At 44.5% G+C, this 18889-nt stretch overlaps 1 long non-coding RNA gene across 1 annotated transcript; it reads left to right on the top strand.

Annotated features, from left to right (window-relative positions):
* The first annotated feature begins 1905 nt into the window (after window positions 1–1905).
* LOC308472954 lies at window positions 1906–17640 on the top strand. The gene is made up of 3 exons (XR_013983814.1): window positions 1906–2344; window positions 9054–9113; window positions 16360–17640. It is a non-coding gene; the product is annotated as an uncharacterized lncRNA (long non-coding RNA).
* Window positions 17641–18889: the final 1249 nt, after the last annotated feature.

Here is an 18889-nt window from a genome sequence, read left to right as displayed (position 1 = left end):
TGGTTTAAAGAAAAGAAAAAGGAATGGAAGATGTTGAAGAATCAAAAACTTAAAAAAAGAGTGGGAACTATAGAGAGTCTGGTGGATCAGAATAAATATTTGGAAACATAATTTCCTGAAAGCTTCTCTTCATGCCAGAAATATTTTTCAAGCACACATTTGAGTCCCGCTCTAGTTTTCTCTTGTGTGGGTAGCTGACGCATTGGTTCAGCCCAGGCTATTGTTTTAAATCTGCTTTTGACTTAGCGGAGCTGTCAGGGAGCCAGTCACTGTTTGCATGATGGAAAGTGTCAAAAGATTTTCCCTTGCTTCTAATTGACCACTAAGCTCTCAAAAAGACACAATTTATAGATTCGTTTATTCTTTCTGCTGCAAACTGAAAGGCATTTCAAATGAAAAGTCAGATATAATCTTACTAAGTTCTTTTTTTGGGGGGGGGGGAATCTCAGAGGCCGAAACTAAACACATGCAACAGTGCCACAATGGGCTAGGTTTTAAGACTAAAGCCATTTCAGGAAAAGGAGAACTGAGTGCAGAGAAGTGGCAGTGTCCCTGCCTGCTTTATAAGGTAACTTTGGGCAATGAAGCAGATATGGCCTACAGGCCATTTTAAATGAGTATGTCATAGCAGTAACTATGTCGAAGGCCGTTCTGTGCCACCATTTTGTTTGTGCAATGTGACCCACCTGCAAACTGCTGTGGTATGGGGTTGCTTGCAATTTGTCCCTGTACAAACAAACCAGGATCAGATAGGCCCTCTTTTATAGATTTCTTCTTCTTCTTTGGTGATCACTTGTAACCGAGTAAGGTCGTCTTCCATAAACACAATTTTAACGGTGAGTCCGTAATGATTGTGGAGGCCAATTCTAGATCTACACATCCTTCCACAGTGGGGACATAGGTTTCCGGGAGGGAGTTGATCATGGCGGTTTCCAGCTGTAATGCTTTAAGAGATACGAAAAAAGGTTTACAAATGGGTAAAAGCTTAATGGTAAGGATTTGCTGAACTAACAATCTGAACTGGAATACAAAAAAGGGAGGTATGAGGAGGTCCGGGGAAATAAGTGAAAGGAAGATATGTTATGGAAAACTAACGATGTGTTTTTAATTGTTTTTATTTTGTATGTTTTCTTTTCTTTTTATTTTTTTTGCTATATCTTAAAAACTTTATCCTTTTTTCTGTATTTTGTATTTTCTTGTATGTTTATTTTCTGTTTTTGTATTTTTTGAAACTTTAATAAATATCTTTTTTTAAAAAAAAAAAAAGATCACGGCGAGGATTTGCCAAGCGTGCCTGCCTCTTAGCACGTTTCTCCCTTTCGTCCTGAGTTCGAGCATCTTCAAAGCCCATGACACCTTTGGTAAAGGCTGTTCTCCAACTGGGGCGCTCGCAGGCCAGTGTTTCCCAGTTGTCGGTGTTGATACTACATTTTTAAAGATTTGCCTTGAGAAAGTCTTTGAACCTCTTTTGTAGACCACCAGCATTACGCTTTCCATTTTTAAGTTCGGAATAAAGTAGTTGATTTGGAAGACGATCATCAGGCATCCACACAACATGACCAGTCCAATGAAGTTGATGTTGAAGAACCATTGCTTCAGCACTGGTGATCTTTGCTTCTTGGATTTTATAAGAACATAAGAACAGCTGGATCCGGCGAATGGCCCATCTTAGTCCAGCACCCAGTTCTCGCAGCGGCCAACCTGATACCTGTGGGAAACCAGTGAGCAGAACATGAGCACAAGACCACTCTTCCCTCCATTTTCTCAAAAACCATTCACCGATGGGTTTAGGACCCAGCCTTTTGTACCATGCCACAACAGCACAGACATTCGAGAAGCCTGTAAAGAAATCCAGCATACCCCCTGACTTGGTGCCAAAATTAGCTTGTCTGGATGAGCAAAGAAATTGACCTTTTTACAGATGGTGGAGCAGAAGCCATGTAGGAAGTAAGATGTGCTGACACGGTTGAGATGGCAGAGATGCCTGAAGTGTCTACGGTGTGAGCTGAAAATATGCCGCATGAGAGAGCCCCTGTCCGTAGACCTCCTGGAGAAGCCAGTTGCCCAGCTGACTACAGGATGAGTCTGTTCTTGCAGTGACAGCTGCAGGAAACTGTGATGCGGTACTTGACCACTGCTGACTTGGGTGTCATGTTCCCCCTCCCCCCTCCCCAGGGTGCCACGTGCAAAGGCAAAATGGATCTTTCCTTGCAGAGTCCTACCTCCTGGCAGTTTAAATCTGCGCAAGTGATGAAATGGCTGTTTCAAAACATGCTTTGGGAATCTGAATGAATTTCAAACCGAGGATCAGTCCAGCTCTGCTTCCAGTTTTCATTCAACCCAGGTGAGGAAACAGAAGTCCTAAACCAGTGTCTTGCTGCAGCAATCGGCAGGATATTCCGGGCTCCTCTTTTAATGTCTTTTCAGCACTAAGCAAATACCTTTTGATTTCCCGAAGCCTTCTAAATAACATTTTAGATTGTAATGTTTTTCCCCTTCCTTGCTCTCTATTGTCTTTGATACGTTTTCAGTCGTATTTGGTGTTTTAATGCTGTGTTTTATTGTGCTGTGCTCTATTTTTAATTTGCTTTCTCCCCCTCCCCAAGTCTATAAATAATGTAAACAAAGAAACAAACAAAAACAGTGCTTTGCGTGTAGAAAGGCCCCATGCTCAATCCTTGGTATCTCTAGGTGGAAAGATGATAATTTTAATTGCCTGTATAATCCTGATGGAATAGAAGAGTTTTCAGCTAGTGTTTAAAAGTTGAAACAGAAGGCACCTGCTGAATATCTAGTGGCAGAGTGTTCCACAGGACTGGGCCAATGACACTAGAGGCTCGGTTCCTTGTTGATGAGCCTCGCCTACTTTGGGAATGACCAGTGATACTCCAGCAGATGGTCTCAGTATTCAAGATGCGATATAAGAGTTCAGGTACCCTGAGGTACCCTGAGCCTAAGTTGTTCAGGGATTTGTAAATTAATATAATCAACTAGAACCTGGCTCAGGCAGCCAGTGCAGATGTCAGATGTCGTCAGTCAAACAACCCCATCAGCAGGGCTACTGGATGGGGATGATATGAACTGCCGTCCAAAAACATCTAGAGGGCACTATGTTGGCTAGCTCTGCTACCAGGAATATTCTTAAAATAAAGAGGAATCTCAGAGGCCCATAAATATAGATTGTAGAAACTTACTCTGAGAGGAAGTGTCAATTCACACTATTTCCGAAGGACATAAATACAAAGACCTGGCAAGATGTGAATTCCAGAATAGAACAGAAGAAACACACACCCATAATACAAATATGACTACCAGAGTTGAAATAACTAACAAGCAGAAATATAGTAAAGGGTCAAATCCAGAACTTTGTGGAAAAAATATATCCTGAACTGCATTGCTTATGGCTAAATTCACACTTCTGGGAAGGTAGGGAAGGAATAACTGAGATGCTATTGAATTATACTTTGAAAAACCTCGGCTACTCTTATGCCAGAATCTTACACGTAAATATTTTTCCCCAAAAACTTTGAAGACGAAAACTAAATCAGAAATTAAAGGGCCAATATAAGTATTGGCAATTCCCAGAAATAATAAATCTAAAAATCTGCAATCCGTAGGGCTACACCGTCAGTGGTGAGAGATTTATTAGCAAGTAGCTTTATGACATTTTTCAGATGAGTCACACATTCTTAGTGATATATTTCAAGAGTAACAGCAACCAGCTCCCTGAAATGGCCGTGGGTTCCATACCATTTCATTCATAGCAAAATAACGCAAGTTAGCTACCTAAAACAATTTTTTAAAAAATAAGCATTCTATAGTTATTATTTATAACTTCATCTGGAGCCTGTTAAATATATCGGTGAAAGCAAACATGGGGAACATATTGCTCAACAAGTGCTGCCTGAGGCAAAGGACAAGATGGTAGCCTCTCTCCCAGGTATGGAAGCTGACTGCACTGTCAGTTAAGTCTTACTTCAACACTGGCCTTGGAATAGCATCCTCCGGTGCACCTGATGACAATCCAGTTTAGAGGGTGCATGACAGGCCTGTGGCATGCACAACTTTGATCTCCAACAGAGGCCTGAGGGCTCAGGAGTCACAGCTGCCGTTGCTGCTTCCCCAGCATCTGTTACCTGAGGCACTCTGCCTAATAGCAGGGCCGGCTAAGATGCTGTCAAACCTGCTTTACAGGTTAGATCTATATTTTCAGGCCCCACCAAACATTTGAAGCACTGTTATGTGGCTTATGTGTTGTGGCTTATCTCAAATAATCCTGGGCATTGTAATAATAATAATAATAATAATAATAATAATAATAATAATCCTTTACTATTTGTACTCTACCCATCTGACTGGGTTACCCCAGCCACTTTTGGCGACTTCAAACATATATAGTTTGTAATGAGTGCTAAGAGTTGTTGGAAGACCCTGTTCTCCTCACAGCTCTACAATTCCCAGAGTTCCCTGGGAAGAGGCATTGATTGTTAAACCACTGTGAGAATTGTAACTCAATTGGAGTTCAAATAATATTAGCTAATACATAAAATATTACGTAAAGAAGCTTACAAATTTTACATTTGGTCACTATGTAATTCGCCTAATATATATATTTTTTGCAAAGCAGTTTCCTATACCATAGCACATTCCAGTATGTTAGCTACATTAATACTTGCATTTTAATGCATTTACCGCAGTAATTGCATTTTTGTACATATTAAGTGGCTTCAGACCTGCATTGCAAAAGTGCGAATTTCAAAGAATGGAAGGGTTACGGTTTGCGTATTATCTAAGTAGGTTCGCCTTTAGATGCAAAGGGGATTGATTTTCTCCCTCCTCTGTAATGGGACCGACCTCATTCAAAGCGCCTGTACCCAAACTGGGGCAGGGACCAGTCTCTTTCTTTAGCTTAGATTCCACTGCAAAGCATCCTGTGCTTCATTGGCGCTGTGTAAATAATAATCACCAGCAAATAAATATTGGGCCCATGAGCCTTGACGGCTTGCCTTGACACGTCTCACTGTTTCAAACATGCTGGAATTTGGTCCTGTTAAGCTGTGGGCAGGGAGAGAGGGAAATTTATTTGAGACAGAGGAAGCTTCTTCTTTTTTCAAAGTTAAGTGATGGACGTCCTTGAACGTAATAGGATAAAAAAAGAGATGGGGGTGGGGGGAGAAAGAGAAAACAAGAGGGAAAGGGATGTTGTTTCTGGACGCTTCATACCATAATAGCTGACAGCTGAGCCGGCAAGGTGGCTCCTAAACTGTAGCAGACAAGTCAGACAGTTTTAACAGGATCCCTGAGGAGCTCCTGAAGAAAGGAAAAGGTGAATTTTTAAATGTTGTCCCCCTCACCTCCCCCCCACTGGTTTTCTGCCAGAGAAGTTATGTAGTTCTTGGCTCAGGGCCAGCAGAACCAAGGAAGGCAGAAGAGAGAGGGAGGAGAGAGAGCGCATGCATATTACAAAGGTCACGCCAAAGGCAACATTTACATTTATACCTTTGTACCATTTCTTGGACTTCTCGGTGAGTAAATCCCACCGTCTGAAACAAATTAAATGGGGGTTGTTGTTTTTTGGTCCTCCCTCTCCTCCCAAATAGGGAGGCTTGTTCACAACTGCCAAGATGTGTGCATGTGCATGTATGTAATGTTTATAAGGGCTGATGTACACAATATATGTACTTCAGTGACCCTTCCTCCTGATAGGGTTTCCTATTCCCAAAGAAAGTGACAAACTTGTAGCTGGAATGAGGATCTCTCTTGCTCAGCTATTATGGTATGGAGTTCCCAGGTTCAGGGCCCACCTAGGTTCAGGAGATGGGCTCAGGCGGCGGAAGCCCAAGACTCAGTGTCCCTGCGTGCGCCTTGCCCAGTCACCTCTGCCTCTGCTGGAGAAAGGGCACTGGAATCAAGATCTCGCCAAAATCTCACGAGATATTGTGCGCTCCACGATATCTTGCCTGAATCTGCCACTGCTTTGCTGTTAAGGGAAGTGTTACGTTGTGGGTGAACATATCAGACGACACAGCGATTCTTCAAACAGCTCTTGTTTATTCACAGGCCAGAACAGAACTGAACTGAAGGGTTCAGCCAGCCTGCTTATATAGAGCTCCACTAGAACGCAACAGTAACCATTTTCTGTAACTATCCAATCACTGAACGTCACTTTCGATCCCTTATTTGCATATGTGGACCTGAGTGAAAACTATCTACAGTATAGTACAGTACCCCTGTTGGCCCAGGGTGAGAACTTTAGTACATAACAGGAAGCTTCATTGGGAGTGGAGGCAGGGCAGAATAGCACCTTCCGGTTTCACCTCAGGTGCTGAAATGAGATGTGCCACCATTCGATCCCTGGCATCTCCTTTTGTCTCAATTTCTCCTACCCTCCTCTTTCCCTCTCTCTTTTCCCTTTTCCTTTCTGCCTCCTCTTCTCTCCCTCTCTCCTCTCCTCCTGTCTCTCCATCTTCTCTTTCTTCCACACTCTTCCCCCCCCCCCGCCCAGTGGTTTGCCAGAGGCAGGACAGATCACTTGCACCAGAGGCCTAGATGTTTGAAGCCCCCCCTCTCTCCCTTCTTGTGCTTCTTTATCTTTAATCCAGACTTGACTCAGAGAGTCCTTCAAACAGAGGATTGTCCTCTGGAAGCCCTTCAGCCAGAGGATTGTCCTCTGTAAAATAGGGCACATGGCCATCCTAGTCTCCACCCCTGCTGGATTGGGGAGTGTTTCTCTTCACATTCGAATAACTAAGCTGAGACACATATATCTCCTTGGTTCCTTATGCACAGTTGCCAGCGCAAGTTAGGAAAAAAACCAAAAACCCTTCTCTCATAAGAAAACAATGGAGGAGTTGGGTGAAAGACAACCATTTCACCACACTTTAAATCACTCTGGTGGTGTGCCGAAAAATGTGGGATAAATTTCAGGGACTTATTTGCATTCCGTGGTTTCGAAAACTGGCCTGTCAGAGCTGTGCTTCAGCCCCCCACCTTTGGTATATCAGGGTGGAAAATGAAGCTTTAGGGGTCAGTCAGCATGGAGCTAGCAAGAAGACACTTTCAGATACAGAACTATCCCCCGGCATCCCTTCACGTTCAGGCCTGTCCCTGGTAATTTTGGCTTCATTCACTGGACAGGTGATTGAAGATTCCTATGATGTTTCAAGCCCTCCTTTCAAGCAAGTGGGAGATCAGCCTGGTTAACACACCCCACAACATTTCTCATGTGAAAATGGGGACATATCTCACTCCCGGACATCTGACTCACCTGGACCCCCCATTTTTGTGTCCCCCCCCCAACGTATTTCCTATCATAAGCAGGGAGAGTGCCATCACCCTTACACCAACAGGACCAAGCACACATGAACTCCACTGTCCTGAGAAAACCCGTTAATCCCCATTTTATTTTATTCTTTGGTCGATGTACAAAAAGAAGAACACGCAACAATAAATAAATTTGAGAAAGGGGCAAGATTAGATGCAGATGCCCAAAGATCATTATTATTTAAACCAAGACTCCCTGAGCTCTGCTCCCTCTTTCTTCCCATGGCCCTGCCTGCTCCTCAGACCTGACACATCGGGTGGGCCATGGCAGCGGCGGTCTCTCTTCCCCCTCGCCAGCTCTCCAGCAACCACTATGAGCTGCCCAAGGAGGAAACCAGCAGCAGTGGCCATGGAGAGGCAATGGGATGCTCCCTCGCCACCACCGTTTGGGACAAGTGACTGTCCTCCTCCCTAAGCTGGGAAATAAGGGCATTCCAGGATCAAATCAGAAGCCAGGGTGGCTTTTGTAATTCTGGAACTGTCCCTGGAAAATCGGGACACTTGGAGGGTATGAATCAATCAACAGCCGAGGGGGATTTTGTCTTTCTTCCCTGCCTGGGGAGAACTGTGCTACAACCGTTGGTCACTTGTGCTCTCGAGCCCCAGTCTGGGGCTGCTGGGAAGTGATGTCACCCATAAACAGGCACAGCCCATTTCATTAGGGTTTTTCTTTTTATTTAAGGCAAACCCTCCTGGACAAGGCTATTGTTGGCTGGACGCAGGTGGCGTTGTGGATTAAACCACAGAGCCTAGGACTTGCCAATCAGAAGGTCGGCTGTTCAAATCCCTGCGACGGGGTGAGCTCCCATTGCTCAGTCCCTGCTCCTGCCAACCTAGCAGTTCGAAAGCACATCAAAGTGCAAGTAGATAAATAGGTACCACTCCGGCGGGAAGGTAAGCGGCGTTTCCATGTGCTGCTCTGGTTCACCAGAAGCGGCTTAGTCATGCTGGCCACATGACCCGGAAGCTGTACGCCGGCTCCCTCGGCCAATAAAGTGAGATGAGCGCCGCAACCCCAGAGTCAGCCATGACAGAATCTAATGGTCAGGGGTCCCTTTACCTTTAACCATTATAGGCCATGTTATTCCTCCACTGCTGGAGGCAGCATGCTTCTGAAAACCAGTTGGTGGAAACTGCAGGAGGGAAAAGAGCACTTGGATCCTCCTATCTGGTTGGCCCCCTGATCCAGCAAAAGGCTCCTTTTATGTTCCTGGTTAGTTGGATTGTTAGTTAGAATTAGGAAACGTAGCTAGGATTAAGTGACCTTATTTTTTTAATAGCTACTTACAAGAACCAATTAAGTGGACTTTTGAAGTATATAGGGATGGTCAGCAGAGAACACACAGCAGATCACATTCATCTCCATGTGCGCCCACTAATCTCATCAGACTAGTCCTCAGGAGATCAGTAGGAAGCATGGCCAGCAGACCCATAAGGCAAACTGAACTATGTGTTTATTGGACACGTTACATATTTCCAAAGTCAGGTTTTTTAAAAATAAAGAACCAGCTCATTAAAGCACAAATGAACTCTTCCCAGTTGGGTTTCATTTCATCCTGGATGCTGTTTACATTTTCGTTTTATCTTATGATATTTGAACAGTGTGTTCAATCAAAGTCTGCTCTTGAACTAGGTTGAAAAACCTCTAGCCTGCCTGCCAAATTTCCTTCATTTTCGCAGAATGGGTGTTTATTTCAGCGAATAATCTTCCTATCCCCCCTTTTTTTCAGTCCTGGAAAAAAATATTAGCTGTTCATCATCACAGTTCACATTATCATGGGTTATGGACAGTAAGTACTCCAGAACTTTTAGAAAAGTAAGCTCTTGTTTTGTTTTGTTTTGTTTTACAAAAGCAACTAAAACCACTCCATATGTACCATAAATATTTATTTGGTGAACTGTCTCATTAACTTTGTGTTTCCAGTAAGGGAAGTACCCTCCATAGCCATTTGAAGCCAGAAAAAAATAATGCTCAAGTTAACAATTTTGCAGTTGCTTTGCAAAGAGACCTATGTACTTTTATCAGTTCAGGGCTCACTTTCCATAGACTGTTATTTTGAGATCTCCTTAAAGCAAAGCTAGAATTTTATGAGGGAAAGGATATAGTTCATTGGCAGAGCAGCTGCTTTGCTTGCAGAACGCCCCAGTTTCGATCCCCAGCATCTCCTGTTAAAAAGGATCTGGTGATAGGAAAATGGTCTGCCTGAGACTCTGGAAAGCTCCCCAGGTCAGTATACACAATATCCAATATAAACAATATTTAGCACGGGGAATGTGCTGTTTGGGGAGGCTCTTGAGGGGCTGGTAGGCCACAGGTTGAGGGGTGAGGCCTCAAAACCCCAACAAGGAACAGTCAGATTGTATTCAGTAGGGAAATAGAGCGCAATGTCACATACTGTCCCTAATAAACAATGTGAACTGAGCATTCCCACACCCTCTAGCATTTCTCTGATGAAAATAGGATTGTCCTATTCAATAATAATAATAGTAATAATAATATAGTGGAACCTTGGTTTTCGAGCATCTCAGAAGCCAAACGTTTTGGAATCCAAATGCCAAAAACCCGGAAATAATTGCTTCCACTTTTGAACGCGCCTTGGAAGTCGAACATTTCCCCCATTGAAATTGCTGAAAGCCCTTTGCGCCTCAGTTGTCGAATGTTTTGGAAGTTGAATGGTCTTCTGGAATGGATTACGTTTGACAACCAAGGTTCCACTGTAATAATAATAATAATAATAATAATAATAATATTTAAACCCATCCATCTGACTGGGTTGACTCAGACACTCTGGGTGGCTTCCAACATATAGAAAAACTTAACAAAACATTAAATGTGAAAAACTTCCCCATGCAGGGCTGCCTTCAGATGTCTTCTAAAGGTTGTATAGTTACTTATCTCCTTGGCTCAGGGGTCGCATAGCTCAATACCCTCCAATATTTCTCCGATGAAAATACAGTGGTACCTCGGGTTACAGACACGTCAGGTTACAGACGCTTCAGGTTACGGACTCCGCTAACGCAGAAATAGTACCTCGGGTTAACAACTTTGCTTCAGGATGAGAACAGAAATCGTGGCGTGGCGGCAGCGGGAGGCCCCATTAGCTAAAGTGGTGTTTCAGGTTAAGAACAATTTCAGGTTAAGAACAGACCTCCAGAACAAATTAAGTTCTTAACCTGAGGTACCACTGTAGGGTTCTCTTAAGGAAAAGCAGGACATTCCAGGATCAAATCAGAAACTGTGATGACTACTGTAAACATGGTACTGTCCCTGGAAAATAGGGACACTTGGAGGGTCTGTATTCCAGTGGTGATGGTGTGAAGGAAGAGAGTGGCTGGGGTCTTTTGATACACTCATGGAAGTTTGGCTATGTTGCCTTATCAGGAAAATGGCAGCTACGCTATAAGCATCCATGCTTGAGATTTTTTCCGTCTTGCTATGGTGCCACTTCAACAATGACAAAAGGCTGCTTTTATGCACATATTTCTTGAGGAGGAGGGAAAAAACAGTTTAAATATAAAAACCTATTAACATTCATAGATTGTTCGGGGGGGGGGGTAAAGGCTAATCCTGTCCAAGAGGATTTGTATCCCCCTGGGTGGGTACATAACTTTGACTCACTGGATTCATTAATTCATACTCATGCAAGCGATCCAGGAATTCTTAACAATAGCTCAGGACTCCAGATGACATATTTGGAGTAGAAATGTGTATTTATTTACAACCAAGCTGCAATCCAGCCCTATCCTAAAGAAAGCAAAAGAGCTTGATTTGCCATCAATTACTGAGGCAGTTCCAAAGGCTGTTAATTTGAGTAGCTAAGTAAACAGAACTTGACACGCATTGTGCTGCTGTCTGAATTACTTCAACCTCTTGCTTATACACAAATGGATCACTGGAACTTGAGGAGCTGTACTGGGAGGGCAATCTTGATTTCATTGACTTGGGGCTTGTACACACAAATCAAACACACACACACATTCATGCTTTCCTGGTAATAAGATATTTTCCAGATCCCATCCCTTGTTTTCTAGTCTTTCAGTTCCCTACATTAGTGGAAATGTTATATTTTCCCAATCCTTTTCTCCCTATGTAGGAGGGGAAGGACCCTGTCATAGCTGGAGGTCTGGAGATGAAGCAGGAGGGCAGGGTGTATCGCAATGGTAGGACCAGGGTTTGTTAGCTCTAGGGCTAGATCCCACTGAGCCTCTTGGGCTTGCTGATCAGAAGGTCAGTGGTTCGAATCCCCGCAACGGGGTGAGCTCCCATTGCTCTGTCCCAGCTCCTGCCAACCTAGCAGTTCGAAAGCACGCCAGTGCAAGTAGATAAATAGGTACCGCTGTGGCGGGAAGGTGAACAGCATTTCCATGCACTCTGGTTTCTGTCATGGTGTTCTGTCGCACCAGAAACAGTTTAGTCCTGCTGGCCACATGACCTGGAAAGCTGTCTGCGGACAAACACCAGCTCCCTCGGCCTGAAAGTGAGATGAGTGCCACAACCCCATAGTCGCCTTTGACTGCACCTAACCATCCAGGGGTCCTTTACCTTTTATCCTCACTAAGCCCCCTTTTTGAGTGGGTTCCCCTCCTCTTTGCAACTGTTGCCATGGGCCTAATCCCCACTATGTGGCAAAATATAACCACCATTCCCTGTTTTCCCTAATCCACCATCCAGTACATGGTAAGTTTTCTTTGGACTGAGTCTTTGAATGTCAACATATATGCCTCACTGATCCTCGTATTCATTTATTGATACTATTTCTTACTTGCCCTTCAGCACGAGGGGCCCCTATAGACATCCCTTTTCATTGTATGATTATTCATGATGACTTGCACTCATGATGCTATCAGGGTGGTCACACACAATCCTGCTTTCACTACTGTTAATGCCTGCAAAAGTTTTGGAGTTGGTCACATTGCTTCATTTTTAAGCAGCACATATCCCATTAATGCTGAATCCTGCATCTCTTTCTACCACAGATGTCGTGGTTCATTTCGTCTGACTTTCGTTGTGCTATAGCCTCTCTATAGACAGCAATATTGAAGTAGCATTAGGGAATCACTGCAGAAAAAACAAAAACGGAATAAACCCACCACTCTGTTTGAGATATTGCACCCCCCCCCAAATAAACTCTGTATGTACACTGTACATGCTCTGTCAAGGATATGTTGCAGTCTGGAAGGTCCTCGGGTGGGTTGCAACAACAAAATATACAATTATAAAAACAAATAAAATCATTACAATGATAAAATACACAAAACTGTTCCAAATGGAACAGAACAGTACAAATTCAGCAAAAGAGCTGAAAAGAGGGTGTTGTGGCTGACCAGTCGTACCCACCCACAACACAGGGTGTCGGTTTCCAGGTCTCACTCCAATACGTGCCCTCTTTAAGGAAGGACCCTATTGTCAGGGGTTCAGGGACAGAGGCACAGGGTAGGCAGGAGATGGAGAGCGATGGGGATGAGTCCCAGGACAGCGAGGAAGAGGATGACAATGACTCAAGAGATTCCATGAGTCTTTCCAGCGAATCAGAGGATTCCCAGAAAGGGGCGCCGGTGGTCAAGGCCAGGGGAGCCCCAGGGGGAACGTGTCAGGAGCAGGGGGCCAGCGGGGATCCCAAAGTGGCAGCTGGGCGTCAGGACCAGCCTCCCCGCCAGAGTGCAGCGAAGGGGGTGGAGGTTCCAGTGTATCAGGGGAAGCAGCTCCGGCAGCAGAGAAGGGAGGGAGGTCGGAGCAAGCCACCCTCCCGGAAGGGGAGGGGAGTAGTGAAGGGAGTAGTGTAGCTGTCAAAAGGAAGGTTAGAGGTTGGGCGCGCGCGCCAAGTTCAAATGTGGAGGCGCGCGGAAGTACAGGGAGCCCGGAGGAGGGGCCAGGTCCCAAAGCCCGCAGGAGGGGGCAAGAGCAATCTGGGGATTCCGCGTCAGAGGAATCCAGGAGGGGCGAAACCCCAGCGGGCAGGAAGACCCTGCGGAAAAGGAAAGAGAGAAAGAGGTGGAGCAGCGCAAGCCTCTTAAACTGGTGCAGGGGAGGGACTGACTCAGAGGGGACTTCAACGGTCTAAGCGTAACAGACGTGGGGCTGCGCGCCTCGGATATGAAGCAAACAATGAACTCCAATAAACACCTTTGTATATAAGAAGAAGTTGGCGTTGGTCTTTTGTGAGCTGAGACCTGAGGCAGCCTTGACACCTATATATAGTAATGTCTGACTTCACACCTGAAGATTTATATGTTCAACCTTTCTGCGCTCCAGCCAGGTCAGACATTTATTATAACTCTGTTTTGGTGCACGGGAGTTTTAGTCATTGGGGGTGGGGGACATATACAAGCAAGTACTTAATCAGACAGTCCTTGCTGGCAAAAAATAAAATAAAAAAATACAGTGTAGATACAGAGTTTGTTATTTTGCTAAAACTGTAGAATGGAGGGCCAAACTAGATGTGAAATGGGAGATTCATTATTGGACCCCCGGACATTTTTCGGGTGAAATATCTCAAATATCTAAAGGGCTGTCACCTGGCAGATAGAGCAAGCTTGTTTTCTCCTGTTCTGGAGGGCAGGGCTCAAACCACCGGCTTCAAGCTACAAGAAAGAAGATTCTGACTAAACATCAGGAAGAACTTTCTGATGGGAAGAGCTGTTTGACAGTGGAATGGGCTGTCTTCCAAGGTTGTGAACCCTCCTTCCTTGGAGGTTTTTAAGCAGAGGATGGGTGGCCCTCTGTTGTTGCTGTTGTTTGGAAGGGATTTGAGACTATCTAAATGGTAGATATTTAATTTTAGATTTAAAAAATAATAATGGGAAGGATGCACTACAGCTTTGGCAGAAAGAATATTTCAGTTCTTATTCAAACCAGTTTGGGGAAGCTGATCACACAGAAGAGTGTTCTCCCTGGGTTCTCTCTCTCTCTCTCTCTCACGGTCCCCACCCCCATCATTTTGTCTTAGAATTATTTACCTTGAGGTTTGGTTTCTGATAAATTGGTTAGGAAATTTGAAGGCTTGTTTTATGATGCTCCAAACGAACACACATACACACGGAAGAGTGCCTGCCTTTACTTCTGTTATCTCGGCAGTTAATCCAGCTGTCAGGACATTTTCCAAGTTATGAAAATGTTGCAAGCTGCAAGCCTTCAAGTACAGCTTGGAAGCACGGCGTGTACCTCCAGTTTTACGATTGTGGGGATATTTTGGGGAGGATCTTTCCTCCCACGTTTGCCAGCTGAGGCTGGAGGCTCCTTTCCCCTTTGGAGCAGAGGAGCCTGGCTCTTTGAGATCCGCTGGATGCTTGCCTAAGAAACAACGGCAGCGATACGGTTGCAGGACTTGGATTTAGGAATCTCGCCCGCCCTTGGCCTCCTGCCTCTCCACTGTGCTATTGTGCATGTCTTGACGGAGGGCCACTTTGTGGTGAGAATGTGAAGAATGTGCAAATATGTAGCCTCCAATACAACCAAGCAGCAAAATTAAGCCAAGAGCATGAGATGCTGCATTGAAAACTGAACCAGACTCATCTGGTCCCTCTTAAGTCCAGTACTCCAGGCTCCCCCAACCTAGTACAGTGGTACCTCAGGTTAAGAACTTAATTTGTTCTGGAGGTCCGTTCTTAACCTGAAACTGTTCTTAACCTGAAGCACCACTTTAGCTAATGGGGCCTCCTGCTGCTGCCGCGCCGCCGGAGCATGATTTCTGTTCTCATCCTGAAGCAAAGTTCGTAACCCGAGGTACCACTGTACCTTCAAGCTGTTTCAGACAACAACTTTGGTCAGTGCCACTCACACAGAATGCCATTCACTTTGCGTTTTCTGAACACAAAATTTCTCCGCCTACTTGTGCCAGAAACAATTTGATGGAGAACGAAAGGGTATGGATGGGTGGTGGTGGAAGAGACCCTCCTCCTGTGTGACCGACTTTAGCAAAAACAGCAGGTGTCTTATGCAGATGAGCTCCTCCCAAGAGAGCCTGGTGCTGCCGTTTCACCCTTTGAAGCCTGTATAGCTGTTTTTGGACCAGCTCACATAGCTGAACCTCATAACACTGGGTTACAATTTATTTCCCAGAATTCCATTTTGTTCTCAGATCGCAGCTGGAATGTCCCCAGTTACCAATCAGATTTTGACAACCTACTTTGAAGTACATATACGAAGTTCCCTTAAATCATGTCAGGCTTTTTACCTATGTATCTTTTCCAGCTGCAACATCTCTCAAGCAAGGATACTTTCTCCAGTCAGATCTGCTACTTCAGCAATGAGGAAGCAGTGTGCCCTCCAGTTATTGCTGGACTGCACTGCCCAGCATCCCTGACCTGTGACCATGCTAGTTCAAACTGAAGGGAATTAGAGTACTTTTTAAAAAAGGAAAGAAATGATCTAGATTTGCTCGCTTTCCTTTCCACTTCCCATTCCTTTCCCCTTTTTTTATTGTTGCTTATTTGATTGTGGACCTTTTAGGAACATGGTAAGCGTCATGCCCTTAGCTCAGTTGGTAGAGCATGAGATTCTTGAGAGGGTTGTGGGTTCAAGCCCCACATTGGGCAAAAGATTCCTGCATTGCAGGGGGTTGGACTAGATGACCCTTGTGGTCCCTTCCAACTCTATGATTAATATTAACAATACACGCTTATTGCAGTAAAAATGCACTAGTCAAAACTTTTACCACAGCTTTTTAAGCTGAAGTCTTCAAAGGCAGCCCCACATAGGACACATTGTAGTAGTCCAATTTAACAGCAAATAAATGCATGTGTGACCTGTAAGTTCATTGTATGTTGCATGAATAAGTACTTCATAGTGTTTGTCCAGAACCTAATTGGGGACAGGGTGGGAGAGAGGGAGAAAGAAAGAAAGAAAGAGAGAGAGAGAGAGAGAGAGAGAAAGTGATTGTTTCTTTCTAAAACTTATGATAGCTCAAAATTTCTTACTTAGAGTGTTTTGAAATAGTTAATCTTTTTCCTCCATTTTCTCAAACTTTCTTTTTCTTTTTTCACAACTGCTTCTTGTCACCTTTGAATGGTTGGCGACACCCCATAATTTACCTCCAGGAATGCAGACATGAAGGAAGACGATGGGATGAAATATGGTGTCAAGTTTGTATCTGCTCACATTTCACACACTAAAGAGACAAGCCCCTTTGGCTAGTTGCCATGGAGAATTCTCTTTTGGAAGTAAATAACTCAGAACACAGAGAGAGAGCAAGAGAGAGAGAGCCCCCAAACAAACTCAGATTCATGCTGCCCCAGCTGCAGAATATCATTAGCTCTCAAAGGATATAGTATGCCATGTTGCGTGAAAAGAATTTTATTATGGGGTATGACCACCTCTGGAAAATTAGCTGAGCAAAACTTTTATGTTCAACTTTGAACATTGTTTCCTGTGTGCAATTTGAGGAATGTGCATCTAAATATTATTTGAGTGGCCAGCAGCACTCCAGATAAGTGGCTGATTCACCAAAACACCCTTCATGGATCCCTGTAGTTACCTGGCTGCCAGTTGGTTTCTGGGCCGAATATAAGGTGCTCACACCTCCAAACCATCCTAAATATCTTCACAGAAGCTTGCAGAGAAAGGGGACAGAGACATTTCTCTCTCTCTTCCATGACAGTAGAACTTGGGTCATCCAATGAAGCTGAATGTTTGAAGATTCAAGAGTGACAAAGGGAAGTGCTTCACACAATGCTCCCACAAGAAGTAGTGAGGGCTACCAACTTGGACAATCCGAAAAGGGATTTAGGCAAATCCATGGACGATAAGACTTTTAATGGCTAGACAATGGTGGACTCCAGTTCCCATCAGACCCAGCTAGTATGGCCAATTGTCAAGGATGACTGACATTGTAGTCAACACCACTCAGGTTCCTCATACCTGATGTTGAGCAGTGTAAGTCTCCCTTGCTGTCAGGGTCTATTATTTTGTTTTCTCACACAGAGAACACTTAAGCTCAAACAGAATGAAATAAAATGAGATTTAATGGGATGTTGCTGGGTTGAGGCATGCATTAACCCCCCTCCCTGTTATGAACACTTGCTTATAATGTTGTCACCAGTCAGGCCTACTCAAGAAGTCCAAACTTGTACAAATAAACAAGTGCCTTTTTATTTTTTACAAATGCATCTGTCCCAAATCTGACTCAATGGCACATGCAGGCTTCCAATTCATTTCTCCCCCTTATAGTTCTTTATGGCTGACTGAACTTCAGATTTTTCATATATAGACCACAGATTTCAGCATGATTAAAAGGGGCATTAAATCAAAACACTGAGCCCAGCATTTCTGAGTCCTGAAGTTATTCTGTATGCGCAATTAAACATTATAGCCAAGTGAGAGCCTTGTCTTAATTTTCCTATTTTATTAGGCAACATCGTGTGTTTTCGATGCCCAATTTAGATCCGCTCGAAAACACCACAGAACTTCCTTTCTTAGATTCAAACTTTGGTATGCTTTCCCCCTCTTTTTCTTCCAGAAGTTTTGATTAGAACCATATGGTCTATGGATGTGTGTGTGAGAGGGGAGGGATTCAGATTTTGAGGATCACAGCACTCTTTGCTCTGCGGCAAATGTGGCAATATGCTTTGCATTAGTGCTCTCTACAGGGTGGGTTTCTGAACCGTAGAAGTACTTTTGGAATATCTGGGTGTGCTTGCATTAAGTGCTGCGTCAGTCTCATAAAAATGAGCATTGAAAACTGGAGAGATGCCTGTATTTTGGAACGGTTCCATTTTTGAAGACCCAAATTCTCTCTTCAGCTTTCATAAATGCAATGTTGCCAAAAGTCTGCATAGTTATAGCTCCAGTTCTGTAGTAAAGGTTGGCTCCGTCTCAGAGGAAGCGCTCCAGCAGTAATGGCGCTCATGCACTCTGGCACATGGACTGAGGTCATCAATTCAGGAGGAGCCAGAGGGATGAGTTTCCCAAGAGAGTCTTTCACGAGGCAGATTGGCGACGAAACAGTGGAAGTGTAATCCCCACTACGGAAGTTCACCAGGGCCTAAACCAGGGTTTCCTAAAGTTGGGTCTCCCACTGTTTTTGGTCTACAACTCCCATCATCCCTAGGTAGCAGGAGCAGTCATCAGGGATTATGGGAAGTGGAGTCCCAAAACAGCTGGAGATCCAAGTTTGGGGAACCCTGGCCTAAAATCATTTATTATTGTTTCTACTTACTGAGGACTCCTAAACTTGCATGGGTGCCAAATTGAATAAAACATTGAGAGGAGGGCAGGAAAGCCCTGCCTTACATAATCCATCGTATGACATAGCACACACCATTTGAATGGCAATGCCCATTAACCTTGTGGGGGCAGCCCCCTCAAATATTTTATTGGGAGGACGAAGGGACCTCGGACCCTAGGAGTTGGCTCCTATGCATGGGGCTTGGGGGTTGGGAGGAAGAAGGTGCAGACGTTCCATAAGTAATCCATGTGGGAAGCATGTTTGCAACCTGCAGCGCTCGCAACCCGCAGCGCCATGTCTGTGCATGCGCATGACGCGATTCAGCACTTCTGCGCATGCGCAAAGCGTGATTTAGCGATTCTGCACATTCGGAGTGCGAGCGCCGAAACCTGGAAGTAACCCAT

Source organism: Podarcis pityusensis (genome assembly GCF_964106645.2).
Source record: "Podarcis pityusensis genome assembly, chromosome: 3".
NCBI lineage: Eukaryota > Metazoa > Chordata > Lepidosauria > Squamata > Lacertidae > Podarcis > Podarcis pityusensis.
The sequence above is the reverse complement of the archived record's forward strand: the minus strand, read 5'-3'. Positions and strand labels throughout refer to the sequence as shown.